Source organism: Pezoporus flaviventris, unplaced genomic scaffold (assembly GCF_033815535.1).
Source record: "Pezoporus flaviventris isolate CSIRO_AGI_PZ_B2104156 unplaced genomic scaffold, CSIRO_AGI_Pfla_v1 ptg000041l, whole genome shotgun sequence".
NCBI classification, from domain to species: domain Eukaryota; kingdom Metazoa; phylum Chordata; class Aves; order Psittaciformes; family Psittacidae; genus Pezoporus; species Pezoporus flaviventris.
In genome coordinates this window covers 7,617,205-7,635,578 of record NW_026892589.1, presented here as the reverse complement: position 1 = coordinate 7,635,578, position 18,374 = coordinate 7,617,205, and the positions used below count along the sequence as shown (strand labels likewise).

Here is an 18,374-nt window from a genome sequence, read left to right as displayed (position 1 = left end):
GTGTGGTTTATGTAGGCGGCTCAACTTAACAAACCTGGGCAGTAAGGGCATTCCAGTGCTGGGCTGGATAGTTCAAAAATGAATGTAAGGCACGTAGTTCTGCTGAATCTGTGGTTTAAAGCTTCTAATTGCTAACTTTCATCTTTTACCAGCATAAATAATAAATGTGGCATGTTCCCCATTTTCCATCATCACCACATTATTAAAGCAATAAAACAATTTCAAAGGTGTGGTTATCATAAGCTAATGGCACCTCTAGGGGATTAGTAACACCCCAGGAGACTTCTTAGTCTTAAAAAAACCGATACCCCCTGTCAGTCTCTATTAGCTCAGTTGTGTGAGAGTGTGCGCACAGAGCTCCTTGCTCATGCTATGCCACTCGGCACTCAGGACAAGTTAAGTGACACAACTGCAGGCATAATTAGGTCAGGAGATGCTTCCAGGCAGACAATTAAATAAAAGAGAGGAACCCTGCAATCACACACAGCTCAGATCATGTATACTTGCAGGTAAACCAGCTGCAGCTTTTTTTTCAACACAATTCAGAGCAAAGGGAAAGTCTCGCTTTTTACAGGAAGAAATGGTGAGCAAGTGCTGCCAGGATTGCAAACAGCTCTCCTTGCTGCACACCTGAGGGCGTCTCCTCAAGATCAGGCTAGTCAGGAGGGAGTAGGTGACTTTGAGGGAGCCATTCGCCTGCCTGGAAGCATGGGGTTTGCAAACCTGTGCTGACAGCAGAGCTGTCTGAGAAGATGAGTCTGCTGCCTGCCACACCAGGTGATTTGGGAGCACTCCCTACACACAACTGCTTTGTGGATGTTCCTCCCCTACCTCCTGCCTCCCCACAGTCTCTGTAATCTTGGTGTGACATCACTGGGGGTTAGGTTAGTTTTAGTGTCTTCTGGGGCATTAAGACCAAGCTATTTAGCACATCAAAACAACAGTACTAGCAAACAGACCTTCATTTAAGGTAATTACGCATCAAGGAGCCTGTCTTATCTTTCATCTCCTGTTTATTTTGCTAACAGTCACCCAGATTCTTTAAGTAATACCTTCCCTGCTATCAGTTATCAAAGCAATGGTGGAGGTGGAAGACAGCTGAATGCACTAAGCTCTAACACAGCAAAAGCTTCACAGGTGGGAAGAGGAGGAGGCGCAGCTGAATAAGGCTGAATACGGCTGCTATCTCTGTCTTTGTCTGTCTGTCAGCAATGCTGAGTTGAGAGTCCTGATCCTACAGGACTTTGTACAGCCTGGAGCAGGGCTGGGATTTGAAGGATGCTCTGTCACACCATAGAGGCTTCAGGTGAGCACAAGCATTTGCTAATTGCTATTGTAAATGATTACAGTGAATCTTCAACTCCCACTGTGCCCACACTTGGCTATCATCCTCAGTAAAGATAAAGGGGGCAAGGGTGGGAGGATGTAGAGAATGAGCATAAACTAAAGCACAATGACCTCAAAGATCAGTATCAGGCTAAGAAAGGTCTTCAGAGACACATTTCTCTTCTCTCCCACATGAAGGGTGTATTCAAAGTCTGTGGCAGTCAGCAGAAGGCATTAGTGTGACCAGTGCTTCAGTCCCATCTCCCCAAGAGTGCACTGGGAACTGAGCTGCTTGATCCCACACTTAGCTTTAAAATAATAATGGAAAAAGGAATCTTAGGAACATTTAAATGTCTATTTTCACCACAGAACGGCTGGGGGGGGGGGGGGGGGGCTATGTCAGGTGACAGTGAAGCAATGGAGTACCTGAGTTAGGGGAGATGTATTGCTAACTGGATGGTCTTTGCTGTGATTGCTGTAAGGACTTAATCAGTCAATAGCCTAGTTGTAGAGGTAAAAATCCTCTTACTGTTACTCGTCAGAAGAATACACTACATGGGTGTTGTTTCTCAAGTGTGTTCAAAAGAAAAGGGCGATGAAATGCCTTGAAATAACAAGTCCTTGGAGTAAATCATACTGCAGTGCTCAAATTGCAAACCTACCAGGAATAAGAGTGAACATAAGATGCAGGATCTGTCTCCCTATTGAGAAAAGAGCAGAGGGAAATGGAATTAGCTTTCACTGAAAGCAATGCTAGGACATGGAAGTAGAAAATAATGCAAGTGTGCTGCATAGCCATCATTCATTGCTTTGCCAGCAGGCAGCACAGCAAGTTAGCACTAAGCCTCCTTCTCTCCTAATTTCTTGGTCAAATGAAGCTGGACAGTCACTGGGATGTACTAGCTAGCCACTCTTGGCAATTTTGCTGTGTGTATATCCTTCAGTGTAAGTTTTCTCATCTGATTTAAATGGTGAGCTTTAGGGCTGTGGCAGCCCAAGCCTCCAGTTCTGCTATTTCTCCAAGAGAGATTGGATAGTATTTGACCTGAGAGTATCAGGGTCAAAAAAAAAAACACCAAAGCATATTTGGATGAACTACAGGAATGCTGACAATGGGATGTGTGTTTCAGGGATGCAGTCTACATATGCTTTCACCCTGAATTCGGTACATGGATAAAACAAAGGGCAGAAAACCAGACTCTGAATTCATTCACCATCTGATTTCATTCTGTTGTCAGACATGACTGCTGCCATTCAAAGTTTTTCATTCCTTTTATGGGCATATTTATAGTATTATGTCCATGAATTAAAGGACAAGAAATATTTTCTGCCGGTTACAACTAAGCAATGGAAAACTGATGTTATACAGACAGAAAACAGGGTGAAAATTAAATATCCAAACACATTTCAAACAGGAATCAATAGTGGTCTGGAAGTTACTGTAAGCTTATATTTAGTAAAATAAAACAGGTGGCTGATAAGCAGAACAACTGGGAGAAATATTTTGGGTTTTATAGCTTTTTCATATGTGTCTGACGGAAAGAGTAATTTAAATCCTTTTGGATATTGGCACAATCATGCAGATGACAAAAGCATGAACTGTAAACAAAGGACTGCGAGAAATGAATGCACTGTGTAACAGAAGGACATCCAGGAATGTGTAATTCATTCATAGTCTAATACAAAGAGTAAATTGGGATACCAGAGCACTTTGCTGACTCCATTAAATAGGGAGATTCTGAATGCACCTGGAGGAATAATACCAAAAAAGGAGCTAGATAGACTAGAAAGCAACAAAATACGGAGATTTAATGTGGAAAAACTGTAAGTAAATCTGTCTAGGGAAAACTAATCCAAAACACAGATGTTCTCCTGGAGAGAGAAACCCTGAAAGCAATCATGTTAAAGCAGACAAGGAATGACAACAGAGTTAATGGTAAGTCCCTGGCGCAACAGGCAGCACAAATCAGGATGGGGAGTTTGCTTGCGTGCACTGACAGCCCACTGTAGCCACTGCAGAGCACATCGCTGCTGTAATCTTGTGCTCATGAAATGTTAATTCTAGCAGTGTGATCGGCAGAGATAACACAAAGTGGAGGCAACTGTAAGAAGTACAACAGAATTATGACAAGCTTGGAGGAAACAACTCATATAACACGTACTACCACTGGGTAAGGTGTAAGATAGGAGATAAGCCCATTAATACTGAAACTGAAATGTTAAATGTTCCATCGCATGGCAGATGTAAAAACTAAACAGAAGACTAGAAACCTAGTGGCAGATCATCTCTGTTCCAGAGTTCAGGTGTCCTCAATCATTCATCTTGCAATTTCATCTTAAAAACCTGCCCATGACTGATGGTCAGAACTCCATTCAAAGGCAACAACAGAAAAGGTTCTGTCAGTTTTTCTTAAGAAAAAAAGGTTTTTCTTAAGAAAGGTCACAAGATTATGGGTAATTAAAATGTCCAGACACAAACTCTCAAAAATGTTGTTTTATACTCAGAAAAGGAAGTATTAACCTTTTCTGGGCAGAAAGGCCGCAGAAGACAGCCAGTGTTGGCAGTTCCTGGTGGTGACCAGACTGGTGCTTTCCTACCAGTGCCGCATGTAAGAACTGAGGGTGTGTTTGGGCACACAACAGCTTGGGCACAAAGGTAATGCTGCCACATTGTGATTATTGCAGATGAGATTTCCTGTCCTGTATTGTCTCCAATGGATATTGTAGGTCCCAGAAACAAGCAGGTTAGGCTGGGCAGCGATTCCCCATCCACAGGAATATGTGCTGCAGCCAGCACTAGCTGCTAGCTGAAGCTTTTATTTCCAGAGATGGATAAAATCCAATTTGTGAAACGAGACAGTTGTTGGCGACACAGGACAATGACAGCCACTGAGGAGCATTTCTTTCCGCATTTTGTCTAGGAGACCGCCTGAGGTCTTGAGAGGGTTATGGGGAGGGATGCTCAGGGTGCCCAGGGGTACCCAGGCCCCCGGGCTCCCCGAAGGCTTGTCTTCCCACAGCTGCTGAAGACCCACATTGCCATCTAGTGCCGAGGAGCACAAGCACAGGCGCAGGGATCGCATCCCGCTCCAGTACCGGGCCCGGGAGCCGAGCAGGGGCTCCCCGTGCAGGTCATGGGGCCCCGCTCACTCTGAAACCGGTAACTCCCTTCACTTTGGACGATGAAGGCGGGGGAGAAAATCCTACGCTGTTCTGCCAAGCCCCAACTTTGCGGTAGATCCTGCTTTGCCCCACAGATGCTAAAGGACTCAGGAAACAGGCAAATAGCTTTGCTTAAGCTCAAAACATTATAGATACTAATGATCTCATGGTAAAAATGCTGCAAGGTTCAGCAGTGATTGAATATCTAATATTTATATATTTCCATAGAGGTTTGCGTGCTGGTATACCTCCTGCCTACTTAACCTCAGCCTGGCTGCTGAGGCACTGCTTTGCCCCAGAAGCTAAGCAGGGCAGGCTGGGGTGCGGGCTTAGGTGCCCACAGGAGCATCAAGATGCTGCAGAGAGCTTTGGTTATGTATTAATAAACCATGGCAGCTCTGGTGAGAATTGGGGTGTCAACCTTCCTGTCCTGGCCAGGCCCAGCTCTGTAGCTCAGCCCTGCCAGCTGCGGTTTGCCTGCAGGGAGAGGGGAAGGGGCAGAAGCAAGGCAGAGCAGGTTGGGTCCTGCCTGTGCTCCTGCTGCAGATGCTGCGTGTCAGTCCTGGCAGTGTGCTGCTGTTCCTGTGCGGTCTGGAACAGCTGCTGCTTCCCACCCAGAGGTGATCCCATTACAGTAGTAAACGCCTACCTCCAAAAGAATAGATTGTAATTACAGTATTTTCTGTGGCATCCTTTCATGCCAAGCACGTTTGTATACACAAAGGGATGTACTAAATATTTTTGACGGGACTTCCCACCATAAGAGATTGAACTGTTAAGTGTTATTATTGCGTGCTACAAGAATACCTAGAAGCCTCAGGTGAGACAAGGGCTTCACTGTGCTCAATAGAGTATACATGTTTAACAAAACTCAGTCTTGTCTGTGCAGAGCTGGCAATCTGATTGGGATGAGACAGAGGAGTGAGCAAGCAAAACAATTTCCTCCACATCATAAAGCAGTGCAGTAGCTGACGCAGGTGTCCTAAGTTTCAGTTCACCAGCCAGCCTTCTCGATTAAATGTTGTACATGGTGGAGTTAGTTTGTTTATTTTTCAGACTGTAGTTATGCCCTTGTAACAAAGGACTCTCAGAAAAAACAGTCCCTTCATGGTTTCATGGACTCATTGATAGAAGATAGATCCTGTTCCCTCACCTTCCCTTCTCATGCCTAAGTGAGAACTTTGCAAAAGAACTTGGCAAAGACACAGAGAGCTAGATTCACTAGTGGATCCAGGAAACCATATCAAGCAACTTGATGAGAGAGGGCAGTTGTTGAACTTCAGCAGTGAAGTGGCAATCTATGACCAGCAAGAGCTTGTGGCTTTCCAGCAGTGTAGGTACAACTGAGCTTTGCTATGGCAAAGATGAGGTACAAAGGAAGGTCAACTTGCTCATGCTACAGGAAAAGTGGCTGGAAGGGGTAAAGCTTTGGGCCAAGTGTCCTCCTTGCATATCTTGGTCTTCTGCCAAAAGGCCTCAGAAAGAAAAAGCTACTCAGAAACACCAACTGATTGCAATCTGCTCTTCAGCTATCACTCAAGTGTACATGCGCTGAAGGTCACTCATCAAGCGATGGGGAGCAAATGTGCTGCTTTGGGAGCTGAAAGTTTGCATGTGTTCAGAAGACTGGAAGAACATTTCACCCACAGGCCATTGAACTGCTGCTGCCTGGCACAACAACATTCACTGGATGAAACTGAGGCCCTGTAAGCAGAACAACCTTTTACACAGCAAGCAAAACTTGAGAGACCCAGTCACTGTAAAATCTTGCTTCCCCTAATACCAGTATCTCAGTGAAATCTGTTTATTTTAAGACTCCTGTATCATAGCAGATCCCAGAGCTGCATTTTCTCTTGGAAAGAGGCAAGGTTTTATGTAAAAATATTAACTTTTCATGACATTTAGTCTCCATTTCTGTACAAGCTTTTGAACTCTGTCCTTCTGGTGCAGATAAGGACCAGCTTCTCCTTCAGTATAATTCTGCCTAAGACCATGCATTTACACTGGGAGTCAATTTTGTCCATACGGCTTGTGATTCTCAGGCAGAGGCTTATTGACAAGCACTTGCTGAAGATATTTGCATTCAGCAGGCTCATAAGCCACTGAACATCTGTTCTCTTGTTAGCAGCCTCCTCAGCGTTTGCCCCGTAGGCAATAATCTACAGGACAAGTTTCCCAGCACCTACACTACTGTAGGATAATTCTTTAACTAAATGGAAAGCAAAGCCCAAGGCCCTGGGAATTCGCTTTTGTACAATAATCTTTTGTGTGCGTACAGTGGAAACCAGAGGATTATGGAGTCAAATCATGAGAATTCAGGTCAAGTGAGATTCAGGCGGGGAGGGAAAAGATGACAGAAGCACCAGTGGGAAGGTAGTGATCCCAGGAGAAGTAACGTGACGCTTGCAGATAAGCCTGTTCTGCTGTCATGGTTTAGTTTTACACATCAGTATTAAAATTTCTGAGCATTGCTGAAGATCAGCTCTCCCTTTAATGCATGAGGTTCTTTTGCATTGGATTTTTTTTTTCTCCTCTAGCAGCTGCATTGTATTGGAGTATCCCTGTGTCTCAGTTATTTTTGTGTGCCATGCCTCCATTTTCTAGCTCTTTATTATTTTTTTGCAATCTGAGAGTTGGTGTATTTAAATCTCCTTCCTCCATTCAGCTCCTTGGTTATTTTTCTCATTCTTGCACACTTAGCCTGGATCAAGGATTTCAAAGATCCTCCAGATACACAAAGCAATTCATTTATCTCCCCTGGACATTTGCTTAATGGAAGGAAGGAAGGAAATGTCATTAAAGAAAAGCACTATGAAAAATGTGATGCTGCTTTTTCTCTTTCTGGCAAGGGAATGATCTGGATATCCAGACCAACACCCAGAAACTGTATTCAAATGCCTGCCTGCTCTTCCTACAATGTAGAAAGACCCAGCTGAATCCAATCGGCTATTTAATGTGACCTTGGCTGATGAAGGCTGCTGGGCAGTGACTGCTGAGGAAATAGTGGAATAGAAGGTGTTAAATTAGACATGGATGTAAGCAAAGGAGAAAACAGCATCAAGGAAAATTCACAAGTCTTCTGCAAAACTGAGCAGCTCTACTGCTTATCTGAACGTGAGGATTTTCCTTATCTTTTTAAGATGGGCAATATGGCTAAAAGGTTGTGTTTTACCTGTGGCATAAAATCCTGTCTCAATGGCTGTATATGAGACTTGGAACAAAACGTCCTCTCTGCTGCCTCTGTGAAATCTAGCATGCTAAGCAAGACAGGACAAAGCCACTGCACAAAGCAGCTCCATTTTCCGCTTTGCAGTGGCGGTGGGCACAAGAGTAAGAGTCTGTAGGTATTTAGACCATAAAAGTGCTGCAGGCTGCAAAATGCAGGGTTTTGTTTTGCTTTGTTTTGTTGGTTTGTTTGTTTGCTGTGGGTTTGGGTTGGTTGGTCGGTTGGTTTTTGTCACAGCATTTTACCACTTCTAGGAAAAGAGTATATGAGTCTGCCTGGACAGGAACTCTTCATTTTAAGAGTCACATGTGATTTTAATTATTAATTTGTCTTACTTGGTGTACCATACATTTACTCACTGTCAAGTTATTTGCATAGGGGTCATGGCCTAAGTTAGCCCCACACACAGGCTGTGTCACTTAAGAAGAGATAAACATTTTGCTTCCCTGTCATCCTCTGCAAGAGAATATAAACTTAAAGCCTCTCACAGGCAAAACCAGAAATTACCTTGTTAGTGCTTGTTTTGGTTGAAAGAATGATCAACTTGTAGTCTAATAAGTAATGTATATTATTGCCCTAAGGAATAACACAATCTTGATTGTTGCAAAGTCATAGATGTGTGAGGAAAGACCAGAACTAAGGTTGTTCAATGAATCATAATTCAGTCTTCCTCAGTGTGTGTTACGAAAGCCCTGAGCTGTGTGACTACATCCTGGTTTTCCTAATGCTTTTGAGATATTCTGTGTTCTTGTTCTTTTCCTTTGTGTCCCATTCTTAGTTGGTTAGTTCATATGTTCCAGATGAGCACAGACTGCATGGTGGGCCAGGGAGGGGGGCAGGAGGGATAATATTCTTCATGGGGAGTAACCTACAGTTTGGACATCGTATTTTAAAAGTGTGGTACAGAGTACAGATGTTATGGGATGTATTAGCTTGGTCTACAGGGAACTACATCCTGTATTGGATGAAATGGTTTGACCTCCCCTATTGAAATGCTAATGTTTGTCCATTTCCTCCAGCAAAGTGAGTCTCATTATTTCTCATTGTAGCCTACATTTACCCTTCCTCCAGTCTACACCACTCTGACCTCAGAGTTTCTGCTTTTCAAATATGCACTTAAAATTTGTCTGCTATGCGACCATTTTATGAGGTGATATCATGAAGTATAAGTATGTGTTCCAGCTGTGTTAGTGACCCTGCCTATAAACCAAGGAGGCTGGCTAAGCACACTCTTGCCCTCCCACTTAATGTGACTCAAGACAAGAAGATGCAGTGATCCAGGGTGCAAAAGTGAAAGAGAGTGAAAAATCCAGATTAGGCCCTGGGAAAAAAAAAACCTCTAAGTGAAACTGACTTTTTATCTCCTTGTGTCTTCATGTTGACACTACATTAGGAAGGCTGACATCAGATATCCGCAGAGGCCCAAATCCAATTTTGAATCAAATGTAAAGACCAGCTTGTAAAGGCCAAGAACGAATTGCTTCTGCCAGAAGAAAAATTAGCACAGAAACAAGCTTATTTTCAGAGAATCTACTGGAATAACTACCTGATGCCTTAATAAGGATTGTCCTTGTCTGATTTTTTTTTTTTTTTTCCCAACTTACTGAAAGTTCAGGCTTTGAAATGACCACTCTGTGTAAGGAACACATCCGTCCCCAGATTTGTTGCATGCAGTAATCTGTAGTCAAGGTTACTTTAGTTAGCACTGAGATGGGCTGCCCTTTTTATCTTCTGGGCCTGTTTTAACACTAATCCCCAAACAAATACTTACAAAAGCTAAACAGATATGTGTCTGTCCTACTTGCTTCCATTTACATGTGAGAAGCTGCAGAGATTTTGTGCCTCTTAGCTGTCATGCTATTTCTTAGTGCCAAGTTCTCATATTGCTTCACTTCTAGGCCATTTGCTCTTGCAGAAGATTTAGGTCATTGGATTTTCAACCTATTTTGATTTGTGGACCCCTAAAAATTTTTCCAGCAGTAGTGCAGACTCCTTTAGGAATTTCACATATGTCAACTGCTGTCTGGCACATATGAATTTGCTTTTTTCTCAATCACTTTTTGCAGACTCTTTAGAAGTTTTCCATGGGCTTGCCAGGCTCTACAGACCATAAACTGGAAACTAGTGATTTAAGTGAGCTCTTTGAACTGTTACTCCTCCATGTATACATTGCTGTAAAAGATGAGAATGACATAAAGTGAGTAACATCAAGGCCAATGTTTTGGGGTACTACGACTTTCAGTACTTTTACAGTCTGTCAAACTTGAATGCAGGGTGTTTAAGCAACCAACATTCACATATGAAAAAATACATGGTGATGGTGTACCAACACCCACGTTGTCCTGCTGTCTTAGTGGCTTTGAATGCTGAGCTGTGGGTGTTCCAACACCCCCATAAATCATAATCAGTTGCCTCCAAAGCTTTAGCTATCAAATGCTACATGCTTTTTCGCTTCTCTAAGCCTAGCCCAAATAATGGTCTACAGCATGACTTCTTTAGATTGAGAGCAGGTTTAGGAGGAAATGTGGGATAAAGTCCATTCATAAATCAGCTTTCTCCTGGCATTGTTTTATGTACCATACCATGAGAACTACTACTCCTTTAGAACCCACCAAATCCTCTCTCCCGGCTGACGGAGTGCTATTAGTAAGCAACACCATCCTTACCATAGTAGACTGAGGTTGCTAGCCTTTCTAGCCCTAGTATTTATACAGCATCAGAGTACTGTTATCTTCTCCCACTCATCACTTTGCTATTGGTGAACAACATCGAACAGCTTAGAACTGAGGAAAGACTGCTGTTAATTATTTACACTGCTTTAGCAGCTGCATGCCCCAGTATTGACCATGTCTCTGCTACATGACATTCAGCACATGTGAAACAGGTGGAGGGTCTATATGCCAAAGATCACCCAAGTTAAGCATGCAGCAGGAGATAACAAGTGGGTATCAGTGATAGGTGGATGGAACAGTACATAAGATAGTGTATTAGCCTACGGTCTTGGCATGCCATCTAGTCAGCCAGTGATAGGTGCTTTTGTAGGTATCAGCAGAAAAAAGCTTTGAAGGATGATGATTTCTGTAGCTGTTACAGAACAGTTTTATACTGGAGGAATGGCAGTTTTTGGGGAAAAAGCTTATGGTAGTTGTGATAAAATGTAACAGAGTTGATAAAGACTGGCAATGTGGCTGATTGGACTTAAGCTCTGACTCCTAAAAGTGAATTTAAGATGATAGGCTGAATGGGCATAAGGTCAAAACAGGTCTTGGAAATGAATCAAATAGCTTTTTCCTTACTGCAATAGAGAATGGTGAGTCAAAGCAGGGATGTACATATAAAGTGATCTGGTCAAAGCAGGGCACTGGCTAGGAAAAAGAATGAGGCAAGACATCAAAGAACAGAAACAGAGGAGAGAATAATGCAGCAGTGGCGATGCAAAGTGAAGAGAACCTAGTTAAGAGTTCCAGCATGGATGGCAAGAAAATATTATGTATCTTTTTTGTCACACAGGAAGAAACTATAATTGTGTACATTTTTTTACCAGGAAGGCCCAGAACAAGGTCCAAGTTGAAGATGACATCCAACTTGCATTTCTTCTTCTTTAGTTGGCATCTGTTTTAAACCTACTATTCCCTAGCCTGAGACTGATCTCAAGGTCACTATTTTGATTCTACTCTTTTCCCTCCCGCCAAGAGGTTTATAGAGCTTGGTGATCTTTATAATGAAAGTATAGTGCCCATCAGCTGATACTTCCAGATTTTCAATTTTCTTTTTGGCCTCCTAAGGCTTTAATATGAAACCTTACATCTCACTGTTCATCAGAGCTACTGCTCCTGAATTATTGTCGATTTCCTCTTAATATCCACAGCAGGGATTTTTAATAAATCAAATAAAAAAATAAAAAATGCTGTCCTATACCCCAGAGTTGATGGATCTGAAATCCTGCCAATGATAAGACAGACAAGATGTTATGGGACCTTTTGTTTTTGTACAGGATGTAGAAGACAGACTCCTCCCTCTCTCAGGAGGCAATAACTAAACCAGGTTAATGAGCAAGCCTGCATCTCCAAAGGTAATGCAAAATAAAAATACCAATGTGTCTCTAGACTATGCCATTGAGAGAAAACAAAGAACAGGATAAAATATTCCATTAATCCCAGTGTCTAGCCAGTAGATGATGCAATTTAGGGCACACTATCATTTACAAAAACAATGACTAGGCTTCTAGGTATGTACTGCAGGTGATATCTAATTCTTATCTACTTGTCTCTGGCTCAGTATCTACACCAGTTAATTTAGAGATCATTACACTGTACAATATGTAAAATAAAAATAAACCTCATTAAACATCTTGACTCTATGTTGCTCAGCCTGCTGCTCTATCAGGCTGTGATTTAAAGACCTATGTACCTCAACAGCTTGGGAGGAGGAACTGTACTCAGCCTGTCATTCCCATTTCCTTCAGTTTCCTTTTCTGCCTCTACATTCCCTTTCTCCATATACATCTTGAAAAGGGGATCTGTCCCCCTTGTACCAGGGCCAGTACTTCCTGGGGTTGTTGTACAGCAGTCACACAATGCATTACAGGGATGTTCACCTGAGAGGGGATCTGCAAGGCAGAGTACCTGGATGGGTGAGCTGCTTATCCCAAACTCCACCAAAGTGTGCTCTCCTTCCCCCAGAAGAGCTGATAACTTTCAGCACCTGCTTTCCAGGAAGAAGGCTTGGAAAGCTTTAGCAATTGCTACAGCTCCCTACATAGTCACAGAAATCACTTCAAGCATTCAAGCGTTTGGTCCATGAATTCATTGTGCTTCCACCGCAGTGCAAAGTTTTGCCTGGTCTAGACAAGTGATCATATTTTCAGGTGATGCAAAGTTGCTTCTCAGTGAGTGCCATGGTACTGCACTGGTACGTGCAGCTGAGAATTTAGTGAGGTGATTTTTTGGTATAATGAGCATCTCTTCTGTATACAATGTTAACTGACAGCCCCAGACGCGAGATTGCTTAATAATAGATTAATACAATATTTAAGGGTGGTTTTTTTTTTTCCATTCTGAAGATGTCCATGCTTATATGATGCTTCAGATTAATTATGTTGGTTTTCTCTGCTAGCATTGGCTTTTGATACTTATCTCAAAGTAAGAAAAGTAAACTTACATTTTCAATTGAGAGGACCATGTAAGTATATATTAGGGATTTTTGTCTTTTACTATTGGAGCATTATAGAAGTTTTCTACTTAAATAATTATCCAGCAGAGATTTCACTGTCAAGTAGAAGATAACCAGGCACTCTTTCAGTAATATTTCTAATGTGGTAGGTGAAAGACCCAGAATAGCTGGACTGTGTGATTATTTTAACTGCTGTTTTGGTATATGAAAAATGTGAGCAGTGAAATGTGGAAAAGGTATATATTTTATTATATTACTTCTCAATGATTTTCTCTTGCTCCTTTGCCTGGAAACAGTGATTAGATTGATTTTTCTCATGTAGCAAATAGACTTCCCTAAGAGTAAAGTGGTCACTTGTTCAAAGCAAAGTGTCTGGTTTAAGTGATAGCTCCCTATTTTCTGAGCCAGTGAAACTTCTGCTCTGCTGTAATGACATTTACAGACATCCTACATGGGGCTGACATTCCCTGCAGACCTGTAGAAAACCTGATGACACTCCTGATCATTTTTCCTTCAGCTTTTCCACATCAATTTAGTTGTGTGCAGGTTTCTGCCCTTATTCATAAGCCAGTTGAAGCTACATAGAGCTGTCACTGCACTTCTAACTTCTTCCCTCCCCAAGGTCTCTTTCTTTCAAAGGCTGAGACAAATGTATGTCTCCACTCAGCCACTCTTAAAGCTCTCTTCCAAGAGATGTGTCCTAGCTGAACTTAGCAGAGAATGTATATGACATCAATTGTAGGACCAGTCAGTACTGTTCCTGACTGCAAAGAGAGACACTCACAAATGAAGAGCTGAGAAATTTCACTCTAAACGCTGGTGCCTTTGGCTCAGGCTGGAGGGGTGCATCACTCAAGCTACAGAGAAATGTACAGTTATGTCCTTGGCGTGGATAATTTATATATTTTTAGTTTCCAGTGGTGTTAATTTGGCACCCCCTGGAGGAAATATATTTGAAAACACTTACAGGAAGGAAATACTTTAAAAATCCCCTTTGATAAAATTGATTCTTTAACTAGACTGTAAATTTTCCCAGTTATCTATGGAGAAGGGAGTCTGCAGAAATATTCATGTAATTTTTCTGTAGGCAGTTTTTCATCCTGAGATAATACATGCAATTTTTTTCTTCCTCAGACTAAACACGTCAATCTAAGACTGTGACTGAAGAAGTGCTGGAGAATTTCTTGAACATCATGAATTAAATGATCAAAAAGAAAACTTGGAATGTCACCTATAAATGACAAGAAGAACCATTAAAGGAATCTGTGTGAACCTGGTCCAAGCCAGGTAAGAATCAGTATACTTCCTCACTCTCATGGCTAGGGTGGGCTTATGCCAGATAAAATGGGGGAAGACCTTACTGTAGGGCTGTGCCTAGATTTACAAACCAAACCAATGTCTTAGAAAACCTAAGGCTATTAGAAATACGTCAATTTGCTAATTAAGTGGAATTGCTTTCTTTGTTAGACAGAAATGGCCATCTGCTGGGCTTGCAAGCTAGCTACAGAGTTTGATGCTCAGAAACTAAAAAATGCCAAAGGCAAAAATTTAAACCGCTTTGCCCATCCAGGCTGCAAGAAAAGAAGGACATAAATAATGCCAAAACGTGTATTTTAGACAGCTTTAAAATTCTACTTGAATGTAACAAAATAATGTGATGTTGGCAATTTCCAAAAAAGAAATGTCAACAAGCTGTTTTAATTATTGTCATCTGATAGCTTTCTTTAGGAAATACCTGGCTGCATTTACAATGTGGTTTCAAAGAGAACTGGCCATGTTGTCTGCCAGTGCTGCATCCAGAGAAGCTAACCTGTGAAGTCTCAGTAATAATTGCATTATTTTTGATCTCTGTCAGCTGAGCACAGAGCAATCTCTTCTTTAGTCCTTCTGGCCTAGCTACAAAGCTCAATCGTGGTCCTGGCTGAAAGGAACTTTTTCCTGGGAACTGCTTTGTTTCATTAGCTCCAGCATGCATGCTTTTTGTGTGTTGGTTTTGTTTGTTTTCCCAGAAGGTCCTCTGAATTTCCCAGGAGTCCTTCCTTTTGACCTAAACTCATTGCTGCATAACCTCGTAACTCACGGGTAATTCAAAGGCTTTGCAGTGAGCTAATATGGAGAGAGTCACACCACAGGAACTGCCATGCTAGTTTCCTCTAGATCAAAAGTCTCCCAGACACTAGCAGTGATCAGAAATGGATCTCTAGATAAACAGCATAAGAAAAAGGACATAAATGATTCTTTTCCTGTTCCCTTCTCATATGGTGTCTCTGGCTGTCTTCCTTTCTCTAGGAGATAATAATCAGGGGCTGGCTGCTTGACTCAGAAAACCCTTTGTGTTAATAGTGCATTTCTCACTTACAGCATGGCAGGAACACAGATTATCTGCAGGACTGGGCTAGCAGTTACTTGGAAATGCCTGACTAAAAGGCTGTCCTTTCCATGTTTTCTTTTACACTACAAAGCTGTTTTTCCTTCCCACAGACAAACAGCCAGGAGTAGGAAACCACAACTGAAGATGGCTGTATGATAACATTACTCTTTCTGGTTTAGGATGATGTCTACATAGTGTATTTTCCATGCAGAACACATAATTATTAGTTTAATCATGAAAGGTGTTTTCCATGTTGTGTTTGCCAGATCTGATGTTAAGAATTTTATATTGCTTTCAGCAGGGGTGAAAAAAATTGCAGAGAAAATTAAACAGCATCAGTCTTTCTGAATGTTATCTATCACAGGTCTCTATCACAGGGTGACAGAGAGCTCCAGACATTAATGCAATACCAATACAATTAAAACTTTGCAGTAGAATTTGAGTAGCTGCCTGTAGGTCCTTTTCAACTGGACTGATTTCTGTGTTGTTCTTTATCAGGAACTCCAGAATTTCTTTTGCTAGAACCAATATCGGAAGTGGCAGTTTGTGGCTTGTACCCATCTATGCATCATGGAGTATTTTGAAACTGCTGGTACATGCAGTAGTTGGTAGGAAAAATAAATACATAAATAATATTTATAGATCCCCCCCCCCCCCCGAATCTAATATATGTGTATCTACACAACTGAGAACATGAAAAACTAATTCCTTCTAGAATGACCTGGATTCTGGAAAGAAAGACAAGGGGGAGGTATATTGCTAAAGAAACATTAACTGATGGAACAGATGGGAAAGATGGCCTGTAGAAAAAGATCCTGTCCATTCTGCCCAGCTCAGGAGGATGACAAGTACAAAATGGGCCTGTTGAGGGATGGTTTATTTGGAATGTCACATAAAAACTACCATGAGCTGGGAGGGAAGTGTCATCAGTGTACACTGAAAGCAGTTACAGCAGTCTGCTGTTCAACTGCACATAGCAGCAGATCAGTACATCTCTAATTGTTATTTGTCTGTCTGGCTAAGCAGCGCAGCATTTAAAACCTAATTTGTTGTATAATTTAATTTTAATTGAGTCTCCTATCCACACAGGACTTGTTAAGCTAGCTGTATGTTTCACTTGCTGTCTTTTTACATGGATACTATGGGAAAGCTGCAAGAGCTGAACCAATCATTTGCTTGCACTGTGCTATCACCAAGGTGCAGTAATTCCTTGGTGTGATTGCAGAGGGATCTCCTGGCAGGAATATTTGGAAAATACGTTTTCTCAGTGCCACAATATAACAAAACAACTTCCTCCCTCAGCTAATGCTATGGTTTACACAAAAGATTTGGTTGTTAGGCTTTAAGTTGCCTCCCCCATGTGCTTCTATTTTCCTCTGCCACTCAGAGATAACAATTACAAGTCACTGTGAGCAGTAATAAAAATGAAGCACCATGACAATGCTTTTGAGTGAGTGTAACTTCCACTGATGTGCCTCTCTTCAAATATGTAAAAGACACTAGTCCTCAGTGAGGACAAAGTTGAAAGCAAGCAGGGTATTTTACAGACAAATCCTTTTGGAGGAATGCAGACAGGCCTCAAAGAACCAATTCTTTTCAGCAGCATTATTACAAAGGGAGGAGTTATAGACTAAGGTCAGTAATGAAAAGCCCTTAAGTATGTGCATCAATTTTGACTTGCATGAGTGCCTGCATTTTCTGCTGAACCAAGGCAGATGCCATTGAGGACTGTGAAGCAATACGGTGCATTAGGTATCAGTTTCAACTGCAGATCCAAAACACTTTTGTATTTGATCAGTTTTGCGTATATCAGGCATCCCATGCAGCTCTCTGGTACTGCTGTTAGGTTCATGTGGCCAAGGGGATCTACAGGGCTTCCAGGAAAGGTTAAAAGAAAAGCTAACTCTGAGAGCTCAAGGCTATGAACCAAGTAGGAGTATCAAAGCAAAGGATTGCACATGTTTTTGTTTCCAGTGTTCTGTTTCTGCTTTCATTCCTTCTGATTGATTCCATCAAGGGTCAGATCAAGGGAAGAAAGTCTGATGAATAAGAAGTCTTTCAGCAGATCGTGAGGAAGAGACTTGAACTGCTGGGACAGGTCTGGCAGAGGAAAGGCAACTGCTGCTGGAAACCACCCAGGCCCAGCTGGGCGGGCAGGCGTGAGGGGCGACTGCCGGAGGTAACTCAGCTGTGGGCTGTGATGGGGAGAGATGGTGCCACCCCATGGGACTTCATGACCTAAGGTGAGAGCGGGATGTGTGAGTGACGGGGTGATTTGTTTTGCATCATTTTAGCTCTCCGAGATGGCTCCCAGTGGGACAGAGAAGGTGGGAAGACAAAGCAGGGACCTGGGGAAATGAGAATGAGCATGATGAGCACTCAGGCTAGTTAGAGCGGTGGGGCAGGGAGCATGGGCCCTGCAGGCCCTGCTGGTGCAGCGCCACGGGAAGCGTGGCTGCAATTGGGGAATCAATGAGATCTTCCACTTTACCTTTTGTTTGGATGCTTTTGTCGCTGGTTGGGGTTGGGTGTTTTTTTTTTTGTTTGGTGGTGGTGGTTGTTTTTTGGCTAGATTCCACTTACTGTAGAAGAGGAAATGAGGTGGTTGTTGGGGCAATGAAGAGCAAAGGGACAATTTTAAGGTGCAGAAAGGTCCACTGCTTGCTTTTGCCCCGTTTGCATCAGGTTTTGGGTTCTAATAGTCTCCTGACTGAAACTGGGGCTGCCCCTCAGGGTGCGAACTGCCACTGACAGGCCCTTACCCTGCCTCAGTGTGAACTTTCTTTCTAAAGCATGCCCCTGAAACAGCAGGTATGTTTGTTTTATTTAGCCGCTGCCAGCAAATTTACGACTCTTCAGCATCGAAGTGTTAAACTACAATTATTTTTCCCTGTATGTGACCAATTAAACGACCCCAGCTGGCTGCCCTTACAGCTCTCTGAGGCGCTCGGTCCGCCCGCAACAAAGATGGCGCCGAGCCCCCAATCAAGATGCCCGCTGCGGCGTCTCCGCCGCCCGAGCCCCGCTACAGCCCTTCTCGTCCCTACGCAGGGCGGCGCGCCGCGGCCTCGCCGGAAACCGCGGCGCTCTAGCCCGCGGGGCTCGGTGGTTTCCGCC

At 42.7% G+C, this 18,374-nt stretch overlaps 1 long non-coding RNA gene across 2 annotated transcripts; it reads left to right on the top strand.

The window, feature by feature from the left end:
* The first annotated feature begins 1,192 nt into the window (after positions 1–1,192).
* Positions 1,193–15,229, top strand: LOC133275858 (uncharacterized). Of its 2 annotated transcripts, XR_009745701.1 has the most exons (4): positions 9,785–9,911; positions 11,259–11,318; positions 11,709–11,786; positions 13,329–15,229. It is a non-coding gene; the product is annotated as an uncharacterized LOC133275858 (long non-coding RNA). The 2 variants fall into 2 exon arrangements; XR_009745702.1 differs by lacking the exons at positions 9,785–9,911; positions 11,259–11,318 and adding an exon at positions 1,193–1,306.
* The last annotated feature ends 3,145 nt before the right edge of the window (positions 15,230–18,374 follow it).